The sequence below is a fragment of the Delphinapterus leucas genome, chromosome X (genome assembly GCF_059928025.1).
Source record: "Delphinapterus leucas isolate spDelLeu-1000000601 "Yukka" chromosome X, BTC_Dleu_Yukka2, whole genome shotgun sequence".
Lineage (NCBI taxonomy): Eukaryota > Metazoa > Chordata > Mammalia > Artiodactyla > Monodontidae > Delphinapterus > Delphinapterus leucas.
In genome coordinates this window covers 35,222,771-35,235,204 of record NC_143150.1, presented here as the reverse complement: position 1 = coordinate 35,235,204, position 12,434 = coordinate 35,222,771, and the positions used below count along the sequence as shown (strand labels likewise).

At 41.7% G+C, this 12,434-nt stretch overlaps 1 protein-coding gene across 6 annotated transcripts in view; it reads right to left on the bottom strand.

The window, feature by feature from the left end:
• The window catches only part of AMOT (angiomotin), a 65,938-nt gene extending 53,868 nt beyond the window's left edge, over window positions 1-12,070 (bottom strand). For 4 of the 6 annotated variants that reach the window (XM_089904165.1, XM_022556695.3, XM_089904166.1 and 1 more), the window contains exons 1-2: window positions 11,604-12,070; window positions 3,424-3,501 (exon numbers count right to left, since the gene is read on the bottom strand). The gene's annotated coding sequence lies outside the window, so the exon portion shown is untranslated. Of the gene's footprint in view, window positions 1-3,423; window positions 3,502-3,829; window positions 4,126-11,603 lie in introns of those variants that run through there. The other 2 variants (XM_089904164.1, XM_089904163.1) reach the window with 2 other exon arrangements.
• Between the last annotated feature and the right edge of the window lie 364 nt (window positions 12,071-12,434).

Genomic DNA, 12,434 nt, shown 5'->3' with positions numbered 1-12,434 from the left:
GATTAAGGGAAGTAATCTATGTAAAGTGCTAAGCTCAGAGCCTGATACATAGTAAAGGCTCAATAAATATTATCTATGAATATTATTTTTTCAAAGGGGTCTTTTTCTAGAAGGGTACAGCAATTTTATGAAGTAAGGGTTTTTTCTTTTAAACCCTTTATTTGCAACTCAGTCTTTTGTGCAGGTGTCCTTAGATAAGTGAAGGCTAGAAGTAGAAAGACTCTTGGGAGACCATCTAGTGCTTCAACCCTCTCTTTCTATAGATGAAGCTCCTAGAGCTTAAAAGTGGTCAGAGCCAGGACCAGAGTGCAGGTTTTATTACTTCTAGGGTAATAGCACTTCCACTACAATATATTATCTAGCATATTAGCTCGTACATAGAAGATGCTTAATAAATATTAATTAAATTGAATTGACTCTGGTTTTAACAGATTATAAACCTGGCTTAATGCTACCTTCAATTTTCCAATTCCATTGTAAGTAAAATGTTAAAGGCAGGAGGGAAAATTCAAAAATGTAAGAGGAAGGCGTTTAGCCAGAAGTATGGCAGAAGGACCCTGCAAAATCTCTCCTCTTTAGGCTATGATATGCAGGTAGGTTGGAGAGCAACAGGAATCTCCACTGATCAATGTTTCCCGGACCCTGTTCTAGGTCTTGTCAACATCATACCAACTTGGCACTTACTGTTATTTAAGTTCAGCGCTAGCTTAAGAACAGGCTTTGAGTTGGCCCCACCTCTTTGCTCCTATCTCTACTTCTATCTAGATTAGGTTGGAAAATTATTTTAAGAACCACGGTAAGTCCTTGGCATTTCCAAATCTTGGACCAGTGTCAGTTATCTGTTTCACAGATAACTCAAGGCGTGGTCAATTTGGTAGTTTTACTCTTCTGAACTCTAAAACAATTAGCTTGAACAGGGTAATAGGCAACAAAGGTGATTAACCCTAAAGTGTACATGAGCAGTGAAACACTGAGTAACAAGGAGAATCCTGTTGCCACCACCCCTCCACCTCCCTCCACGCACACCCATTCCAAGGGAGGAACAGATCACACCATAATGTCCTATTTCTTCTTGCCTCAGAAAAAGTATAAACAGTCCATGAAATCAGATTGAGCATAAACCAAGAAAAGTTTAAGAATATACCTACAAGCTGCCTGCTTTACCAATCTCCTGTCTTCACTGGCATACTACCCACTTTTATTTTTACTTTATTCTACAAGTAATATAAGGACAACATGCAAATATTGATAACAAAGAGAAAAAAACCCACTCATAATCCCAGCACCTCAACCCAAGCATTGTTAGCATTATAGAATATTTCCTTTAGTTTTTTCCTATGTGTTTTTGTATTTTTACAAAGCAGTGGAATATTAACGTACATATCATTTTGGGTCCGACATTTCACTTGGTCATCAGCACTTTCTCCATGCTGTGGCATAGACTTCTTAACAAACATTGTGTGTAACAGTCCATTAAACCAGTGTATCAAGATTCACCGACCCATTCTCCAATTATTAAGAGATTTAAATTGCTTTTCATTTTCTGCTAGTCTAAATCATGTTACAAAAACATCTTTGTGATTTAGCCTTTTTTTCAATATTTTGGATTGTTTCCTAATGATAGTATCCCGGAAGTGAAATTAATGGGTCAAGTAACATGAATGTTTTCAGACAACCCACTAAAAAAATAAATAAATAAAACTAACAAAACACCAAAGCCCCATGAAATCTCTCCATTTAATGAAAAGTTCTCCTGCTCCCATTTTTCCACCAGGGCAGAGCAGGACTCCTGGGAGGGAAAGAAGCCAAGAGGAGCAGTGTAGTATCCCAGTGGCTTGCGAAATGGCAGAGCGGAATGTGGGCTCCCCTGTGAATCCAGCTTGCATGCACTTGCCCCAAATTGCCACCCAGCCAAGAAGCTAATTAGTAAAAGCATCAGGTGGGTGAGAACAGGTTCATGGCCTGTAATGGCTGATATCATGTTTCATTTTTGCCCTTGGAAAGATCTGACAGTCAGCTCAAAGACATTCAGTTCTAGTGACCCAATGTGCTACATTCTGAGACTTCAATCTGTTAATTTTCAGAACCAATCTTCAATATATTTTAAAGGGTATTTTGCTGTATAGAACTAAGCATACATGACCCATGAGCCTGTGTGTGTACCTCTATTTTCAACCACGGTTAAAGAGGCACATTTAAGGTCAGCCTTGTTTAATATTATATGACTAAGTGGCACCTGTCTTACATGGTCAATGTGTTATAGACAGAGGTTTATTTGCAGATCCGACCATAAAAGTCATCCAGTCCTAAGGCAGGGGAGGCAACTGTCCAGAGATGCCCCTGGCTTAGCAAGAGCAGACACAACAAGCATTTCTTTCCTGGGCTGCTTTGTCAGAACTCTCAGAAGAGGGCAGTTCCGCTCTCCACCTTCTCCTTGAAGACTTTTCCCTAGTCCTTCTCCATCTTCCCCCTGCCCCCAGCTCTGCTCAATATGGAAATTTAATTCTCTCTTCTCAGTCTTCCTACTGGACTTTGGACACACATCTCTATCACAACATTTATCACCATATTTTCCACAAACTTTATTGAGCACTTACTATAGCCAAGTACTGTATAGGCCCTAGGATGGATAAAAAAGAGAAATAAAACAGGGTCCTGTCCTCAAGGAGCTCCCAGTCAAGCAGAGGGGTCACAATCCAATGGGAAACCAGAGGTACGAGCAGATAGCTCAGGCAATGCAGAGGACCCTGCAAAAAAACTCTGGGCCACCTGAACAAAACTTCCTAGAGGAAAAAACTCATGAACTGAGTAGGAGACATAGAATCTGATAACCAATGTTGGGGAAGCTGAAAGGGAGGAGTCAAAGATAGGTTGATATACATCTTTGGGAGTTATTAGCATATGGATAACAGCTAAGGTCAAAGAGTGGGCTGGATCATATAGAGTAGGAGCAGAACAGAATCAAGGATGAAGCTCAGGATAGACGCCTGAAAAAAAAGTGATCATTCAAGGGGCAGGTACTTTGCTAATGTGGGAGTGAGAGAGAAATTCCTTTATTTACACTGCACGGTTTTTCCCCCGCATACCTTCAATCTAGACCTTGTAGTACACCGCTCCAGGGACAGAAGTCCCCAGTTACAATGGAGAGAGAAAAAATGAAGTCAATTCTTGTCTTTTATGCTTCTAAGTACCCAGGTAGAAATCATTATAATAGGCTGAGCCAGAAATGGAAGTTGCAATCTTAGAGGGCATGGACTAGGTGCATGATTTTCCTCTGTATCATTCCCAACACCCAAAATATCAACTGGTACATAAAGCATGTTTAATAATTGCCTATAACTTTCCAAAGACTTTGCTAGAGGCAACAGAAAGAGAAGAAAAGGAATGAAAGACATAGAATAGCAATAACGATAATACTCTTACCTTAAGTTTCTCAGCCTTTCTTCTAAGGAGACAAGAGCTCTTTCACTTCTGTTATCTTATTTGTCCTTCTCTGCAGCTCTGTGAGGAAATAAAGGCCGATGTGATTAATTCCATTTTACAACCGGAGAAGCTTAAGTCCAGGACAGATAGCTCATGATAATTAATTTGACCAAGGTTTCACTGTGGCTTACTGGTGAGGCCAGGATCAGAACCCAAGTCTTGTGACTTGCTGCCCTGTGCTGGGTTACTAGACACAAACTTCTACAGAGCTGACTCTCCAATTATTAAGAGGACAGTTCACAGGAGAAATTCATTAGGAAAGCAAATTCCCTAGGGACTCCAACAGTCTCTCGAGCAAGCCAGTGCACTGCACCTGTAAGAAAATATCTACGACATTTCCCCATACCAACACTAGAACGGCTGGATGTAATCATTCACAGTCGTGCTCCACTAACATAATTGGGAGCTCCCCGTTTTGTTGTACCCCTTTTGAAGGGAGCTCCATCTGCCTTCAGTCTGGTTTTTGTGTCTGCGTGGGGCTCAGGTGCTGATTGCAGGTGTGGCATCCAGCAGGTGCATGGACAGAAGCCAGCATTTCATATCTTCATACCAAAGGGCCTGAGTCACTCCCCAAAGGCAGCTGCCCCTCCTCCCTCTGACTTGCAAGCCCCAGGAACCTGTCTTGACTGAGTTGCCACTGCAAAACTAAATCTAGACCCTGACTTCTCAGGAAGGGGTAGGGTGAAATCAGTTAAACTACAAATTAGATAACTCAGCCAACCCCCACCCCCACTTACTCTCCAGACCTAGTGCAGACATATGCCGCAGGCATAACATCAGGGAATATATGTACAGAATGACTGTCCCTTACTAGTTATGGGAGAAAGGAAGACTACAGCAGACCCATATTACATATTTAGCTACAGAGCACTTATTCTATTGCAAATGGCCTTGAACCCTCAGGAGCAAGTATTCATTTCCCTAAATAAGACGGAGTACAGTAGAAAGAACATGCTAGAAGTCCTGCACTCCAGTTCCCGTCATAACCACTCTCCTTCAGGCTGCCAAGGGAGAACTACTCAGTGTAGTCACAAAAAGTACCAGGACAGAAAAGTCATCACGTTGTCCTAATGGAAGCCTAACTGAGAGCCCGAGGCAGACAGAATGTTCTAGGGGGTAAAGGGAGGGGGGTGGTCATCAAATTTTTCTTAGCTCCAAAAATTTTTGTTTTAAAAAGAAAGCAGGGGCTTCCCTGGTGGCTCAGTGGTTAAGAATCCCCCTGCCCATGCAGGGGACAAGGGTTCGATCCCTGGTCCCGGAAGATCCCACATGCCACGGAGCAACTAAGCCCGTGAGCCACAACTACTGAAGCCCGCACACCTAGAGCCCATGCTCTGCAGCAAGAGAAGCCACCACAATGAGAAGCCTGTGCACCACAACGAAGAGTAGCCCCCGCTCGCCGCAACTAGAGGAAGCCCACGAGCAGCAACAAAGACCCAACGCAGCCAAAATTAATTAATTAATTAATAATAAATAAATTTATTTTTTAAAAAAGCAATTTGCCTCCACCAAACACACACACACACACACACACATACACACACACCCCAAAGAGAAACTAGTTGTAGGAGGAAAAAAACCCCAAATGTTATTTTAATAGAATGGTTTATTGTCATTTGTCATATTTCTTCAGTTCATATGGGAAACTCAAATTAACAAGCTTTGGTTTACAGCCCATGATCCAGAAAGTAAAACTAGCTACTAAACTAAAATGTGATCACTGTATATAAACAGAGTGAAAGAAAAATCTGAACTGAAAACCTAAATGTAATAAAAAGGAGATTAGATTTCTTCAAAATAGGCAATCTAAATAATTTTCCCCATCTGTGATTTTTATCTTAGTTTGCTATCACATGGAAAAGAATGTCATTAATTCAATGCAAATCCATGCCCCTTGAAAACAACCAAAATGAGTAAGTGATGTACTAATTAGCTTCCTAATGGGGAAGGTTTTAATTGAACCATTCTATAACAGCCTTCATCAAAATTTCCAGGGCAACTTCATAAAAGGATGTCAAACCTGGCCCATATTTTTATCCCCTTAAAAATAATTCTCAATGCACAGAAACACGGAAAGCTTATTTCTCTTCAATGCTGTTAACACTCAGGCCACTACATTTTCTGATGTCAGCAATCTCCTTCCCACAAATATTCCAAGTATGCACCACCGTCATTCTCCTTTCAATTATGTGGTTTCTCTGCTCCTTTACTGATTGAGTCCAGGCCTCTCGGATAATGAGAAGCATGTGCAGGGAAAATATGCTCTTAAAAAACACATACATCAGTTTCATCTGCATTATGAAAGGGGGGGGATCATTTGTCCATATCAAAAGGATCAAAATATGAAGTTTGCTATGGGATATATAAAGGAAAAAAAAAAGATCAGCATCAATGCCTAAAGTTGGGGGGCAGTTATTGTGATCTGAAGCAACACCAAAAAGAATAAAGAGGACTCCCCCAATCCACCCTTTCTAGCTTGGCCACATTTATACTTAATGTTATCTTAATGTTGCTTTGGGGGGTATTTAAGTTCTGACATACACATGGAAATGAGCCACGAATTGTACAGCAAGCATAAATATTCCATCATTAATAAAAACCAGCTGTGTATAAAACACTACAATGGCTGGGTTTCAGTTACTGGCTATCATCAGTATGTGTCACAAGCAAATGTTACTCAAAACTTTCCCCCTTAAAACACACACACACACACACACACACACACACACACAGATACATGCAGAATTTTTTTTTTACTCTTTTTAATCTTTTGGAAGAGCTTTGAAGAACTCACTGATCTCTATGGCACATACCAACTAATGTCTCTTTTTGAAGCTATTTTTCATCACCCCAGCAGATGCTAGAGTCCTCTTATTAGAACTTCAACTTACCACACAGAATGACAATGCTTAATTTTTTATAAAAGCCAAGAGGGTCAATAATACAAATGTTGGGACAATCAATTATAGTCAGTAAGGGATTTGAGGCACCAAAGGGCACTGTATAAGAGAGCAAAGCTCATTAAAGTGAACACCTGCTCAGAACCCTATAATAAGCCTGCTCCGCCATCGTGCAGACACCTTTCATCCAATGACCTCAAAGCATGTGCCTAATATGAAGCATGCCTAAACACCTCTGTGAAATATTAATATCCTTGCTTCCCAGAAGGGTAACTGAAGCTCAGAGCATCTAATTCATTTACCCTTGGTCACGTGGCAAGTCAGAAAGGGTTGGGCAGAGAAACCCAGAGCCTGGCTTCAAGTCATGCAGTCTAATGATATTTCATGGAGTTGGGACAATAGTGAAAGTGACTTAACAAATGTCAAGGGCAGCCTATACAGTTAAAAAAAAGTAGATTTTCAAAAAACACCTTAGGAGATGTTAGCAAATATATCCATCTGCATTTTCCCCATGAACACATATCATAAAAAATGTTCCTGTACTTAACTTGATACTTTCTAAGTACTAAAACCCATACTTTACTTTCCTATTCTGGCTAATGAAATTTAATCTAATTTATGAAGAGCCATTGGTTTCCAGGAGTGAGTCCATCCAAAATTGGAGATCATATGTATACTATACCTTCATTATCAAAGGAAAATTAAAGGACCGTGTAACTGAACTTTCATTATATGGTAAAGCCTCAAACAAAGAACCTCTTATGTGTGGGTCATCCTGCTACACCTACATGTCTTTTATTTAATTATCTAAAGCCCTTAGTTTCCTTACTATTATTTATTCTAATTTAAACATATTATTTTCAAAGCTATTAAAAATTTTTGTGCTTTTCCGCTTTTCCTTTCTCATTCGGGAGATTTCATAGTCTACCCAAATTTGTACTCTCTTGATGGGATATCATGATACAGTGATTTAAGAATCATTGCTAATGATTTAGACAAAGTAAACAGTGAATCCTAGTTCTCTTTCTGCTTAAAAAGAGTGGAGGAAGGGTAATGAGGTCAAGGGAGTAGCATTAAAAGCCTTGCTACATACATGAACACCCTAAATTACAGAAATGGTTTAGGGATTACTTACTAAATCTGTTAGTTTCTTCTGGCATTGGAGGAACAAGCGTGTGTGATTCCTCATATGTACTCAGACAGGTTCTGACTTCATTCCTCCACATAGGTTTACAAAGCTAAGTCTTAGGTGAGCTCTTTTTAAAATTTAAAATCAGCATTGTACATTTCTATGACCTTCACTCTGTAAAATTCATACAAGTACAGAAACAAGGACTTGAAAGGAACTAGATAAAATGAACACAGGTGATCTGTTAGGATGATGGGATTCTTGATGAAGTTTTGGGCAGGGTCTTAGCTTTTTAATTTGATATGTTGTTAAAATACAAAATACAATGCATTTATATTGATATATTGATTATTGATATCTCCTTAGAGGTTTTTTGTTTGTTTTTTGTGGTTTTTTTTTTTTTTACATCCAGGTGACTACATGATTGCACTTCTAACAACCGTTACACCTCATTCTAGTAGGAATCATTCACATTCACACCAGAAATGGAGGCCTAAGAAGAGAACCATAAGCTTTTGATAACTGGTTCTCAAAATCACCCTGTCCAACCTCCCACAATTTACAGAGGAGGAAACTTGCTAAGGGTGGTAAACTGATTTAGAGTTGGGCCCAGAGCCAAGTCCCTCTCACCAGTAGGCTCACTAGGAAAGCTTATTGTGGATTCTTTGATTAAAAATGGCATCAGTTGCTATTATTTTCGACAGCCTTGCTAGATACATGAACAGAATACCAGAAAAAAATTTTCTGGATCCTTCGGTTATTCAAATACAACAACTAGAATTTAAATCTTTTACCTATATGGGATAGAGTCCCATCCTTAGACTCACCAAAATCCATGAAGTCTGATATATTTCCAGAAAATCATACTAGCTCTCTTCTACAAGTAGATGTAGGCTGGGGCTAAACGTGGCCAGCATTATTACAAGCCAGAATGATTTAGACAATTAACTCCATGCCATGTAACTAAAAGATTTCAAAGGCCAAATAACGGCCTCACTTAATTCAAGAAATAATCATTACAACAAAATTCTAATGCCTTCCTTTATGCAATAAATATGTTTCTGAGCAGTCTCAGTTATAGTGAATTTTTATATATCAAGGCACTAGTTCAAAGGCACTAACTAGGAAAGCTATTTCTTTCAAAGAAAACTGTAGTGGATTCTTTTATAAAGCAAATGACCTCCTATTTTCCTGCTTTTTCCTTTTTTTCTAGTTCAGATTTTGTGTGTTGTGTGTGGAAGGGGAGACATCCCTCCTTTCTCTGTTTTAAAAGGGGTCAGAAGCCCACCACGGAGGAGAGTAAAGCAGTATGGGCAGCTTGTTTAATGCCCCCTTAGTTCCTGAGACCAAATTCTAACCTTTGACTTGGGGGTGGGACCCTAGATTTTGGACCAAAGTCCACAAAAGGCAGCAAGAAACGAAGAAGTAAGCAAGACTAAAGACAACACATCATAGTAAACCACCAACGAAAATTCCTGGGGACAGGAAATCAATGGAGCACAATTCTAAACAAATTGGTTTAGTCCCAAGCTAATTAACTTGTCAAGCAGATCTCCAAACCCACTCAATCCATGGGGGAAAGAGGTGATGTAATAGGAGATTTGGGAACATTTACCCATTTACCATCCTAAAAGGCTCAGCCACGACCACACACACCTCTCTCCACTCCTTTCAGTGGGTTTAAGCTGGGCTTAATGGGTGCAAAGGACAATTTCTTCCAGACAGTCCCTAAGAATAGACTGTTCTCATGCATTCCAAATGCTCAGTCTCCATGGAGGAGGCTACCTGGTCACAAACATTTCTCAAGAAGGAATATATCCTCAACACTTCCTCATTGGTAACACCCCCCCACCCCAACAAAACAAAATTTCTAACCATCCTGAGAACTTTGGGGCACTTTTGGGGGGAGAAAGGAAAAGAAACCTTAAGAGGAAAGTAGAAGAATGTGAGAAACTCCTCTTGTCTCCAAATGGAAAAAAGCCCTTAAAAAGTTGGATCAGAGGAAGAAAGGGGGATGGGGGAGAAGGGCTGCTTAATTACAAAGACACCCTTTTAAAGAAGGCACAGGCCCTGGGAGAGGGCTCTTAGGAGAGGCACAGAAGCAGATGTACCCACTTAGAATTCTGGCACTCAGTGGGACCTCAAGGTCATAGCATCCATCCCTCTGCTTTTTGAATAAACTGTTCTTAAGGCATTCTAGAAAGAGACTGATTCGTTCTTTACAAAACTTCAGAAAAAGCAACTCCACAAAACGCCTTACTAATGCATTAGTCTAATAAATCCTACTTCATAAACCAGAAATGAGATTTCAATTTCCAAATCCAAAACAGTATTGAATGTGAATTTTTAAATTCCCTTCTAAAATCTTTTAAATAGGTAAACAGATCCACAACTTTCACGTAAAAGTTACTCTACATATAAGCATGGTCAGAGGTTTACTTCATATCTAGACTATGAAGTAAGAAAAAGCACTTTCAATTTTACGGAGCCATAGACTTTTCCAAAGAAAGAAGTATCTTAAAATGAAGTATGATGTAGTGCCAGAAAGTGTCTGTAAATGACACCGGATAAACCCATACAGAATAGCTGGAACCTGAGTTATCATCTGTAAATAGATGCAACTACTCTACAACCACCTGGCTATTAAAATGTCCCAGGCCAGTTATAAAATATAGTTTGGTCAGGCCAACTTTTCCTTTCCAGCTGATCTGAAATATGATAGCCTTTAAAATTGTCACCCTGTAGCGTTCCTTCTCTCCTTCCTGCTTTCTCTTCCCCCATTAAAACCAACTAATGAACTTAGGTAAAAATATAAGTAAATAATTTGTTCCCAAATAAGCAATGTGTTGGGGACATCTTTGTAACTGGTTTTTGAACACCACCATTCTTATAAGTTTGCCGTGCTTGCTCAACTGGAGGTAGGTGGGAGATGGGTGAAGATTTATCCCACAGCCAAAATGGTATTTCAAATTGTTCTTAGCTAGTAAATGAGGGTGCTGAAAGGTCTAACTGGGAAAGCTTCACAAAGACTGTCCTAAGAAAGGACTTTTCACAAAGCCTAGTTCAAGGAGACTTACATACACTTAGCCCTCCATTATTGAAGATTATGGTGACTAATTATCTTCCTCTCTGAATGGGAGAAGAGGGTTACATTTTTAAAAAGCTTTAATCTGCCTCCCGACTTCCACTCTTCATGGGGATGGGGGAGGACAGGGAGGATGAAGGAAAACTAAATTAGATACTTGATACACAAGGTGTCAGAAATTCTAAAATACATGCTAGAGATTGGAAATGCCGTTTTTCACAAACTGCCCTTTCCTCTCTCATTTAATTGTAGTTAGTCCCTTGCTGCAAATTACTATTGATATTATATTATTATTAGTGGCAATTTACCAGGGATTGCTCGGTCTACAAAGACTGTACTTTCCCTCTCACTTTTCCTTCTCTTCATTTGCATATACTGATAAGTCCATCTTGCTGTTGAAGTACCTACGTACAGTGACCCAGGCTTGGGACCCTCAACACACCTGCATGATCAGGCAAAACTAGTTACTAACATCCATAAAGCAAATAAGGGGCAACCCTCTCCTCACGACCACACACACTCATATACCTAAAAGAGTGTCGCACTGCAGATCACTCCAGGCTAAGGCTTCAAGAATTCACAGCCCCTGGCGGAGGGGAGTGTGAGCCCCCACCCCAACCCCAAGCATTAGGAGTAACGCATCTAACAATCTGAGATAAGCGCGTACATTCCAGATGAGCTAAACGTAGCTCAAGTTTCCTTTGGTCTTTAATTCCTTTTGTGCTTAATGACCTAGAGACCTACAAGGACCCCAGGAGGCAAGAAAGTAAAAGTACCATCTAGTAGTGGTACCCATTAGCATCTCTGTAGGACGCGGAAAGGTGCGCAGACTCTTTAACCTATTTAACTTGCTGCACATCCCGGAAAACTCTCGGCCAGCAAAGTAGAACACAGGCATCCCCACACGCATCTAGATTGACTCACTCACGCGGAGGTTACGATCAAGTTCATGCCACCATGGATTCCTGCCCCAGTTCCCCGCGAAAAGTAACCACGCGTCTCCTACCCCTGAAGGCAACGAAGACAAGGTGACGACTCTGCTCGCTCAAGTGGCTTCGGTCTCGGGCCAGAGGCCAGGGATAGGCAGGAGGGAAGCCCCAACTCCCGGCTGCTTCCCTCCTCGCTGCTCCGTCCGGGCTCTCCTTGGTGGCAGTGCACAGGCAGGATACCGGGCCGGAGGGTGGAGCAGCGGATGGTCCGAGGCGAGACAGACTGGAGGTGGGGGTGGAGGGGGCTGTGAGAACTAAGAGAAGATGAGGCGAAAGGGAGCGGAGATGGAGGAATAAATCAGGGGGTCTACCAGCTTAGGCAGCCAGAAAGCTCCTCGGAAGGAAGGGGCGTGACTGCGATGAAGGCAGCTCCTGGGCAAAGGATTGGAGGTAAGGCAAGGGGGACGAACGGGTGGCTTTTCTTCTTGCGGTGAGCGGCTAGGACCGCCCAGGAGCCGGGGGGCGGTGGATTAGGGAGTGGGGCGGAGTAGAGGGCGGGGAAAGAAGGGAGGGAGTCGGCCTGTACCCTCGGGGCGGGGTGGGGGGGTGGGGGGCGGAAGAGAGGCGGGGCTAGGGGGCGGGGAAGTTCAAACAATTGATCGGCGGGGTCCGGCCACTCCGGCGAAAGTTGGGGTGGGGGGCCCTCACTCTGGTCCTCCCACTAAAGTGGCACGACTCGGTTACAGTAGCCCTGAGAGTCTAAGCAAGGACTGGCTGGGAGGAACGAAAGGGTTTTGCAAAGACTCCAATAGTAGTGTACGGCAACAGCGGAGCGGAGTCGCGTGGGAGAGCTAGAGCAGCTCCCCGCCCCACAGCGGGAGGAAGAAAAACAAATAATAGAAATGCTG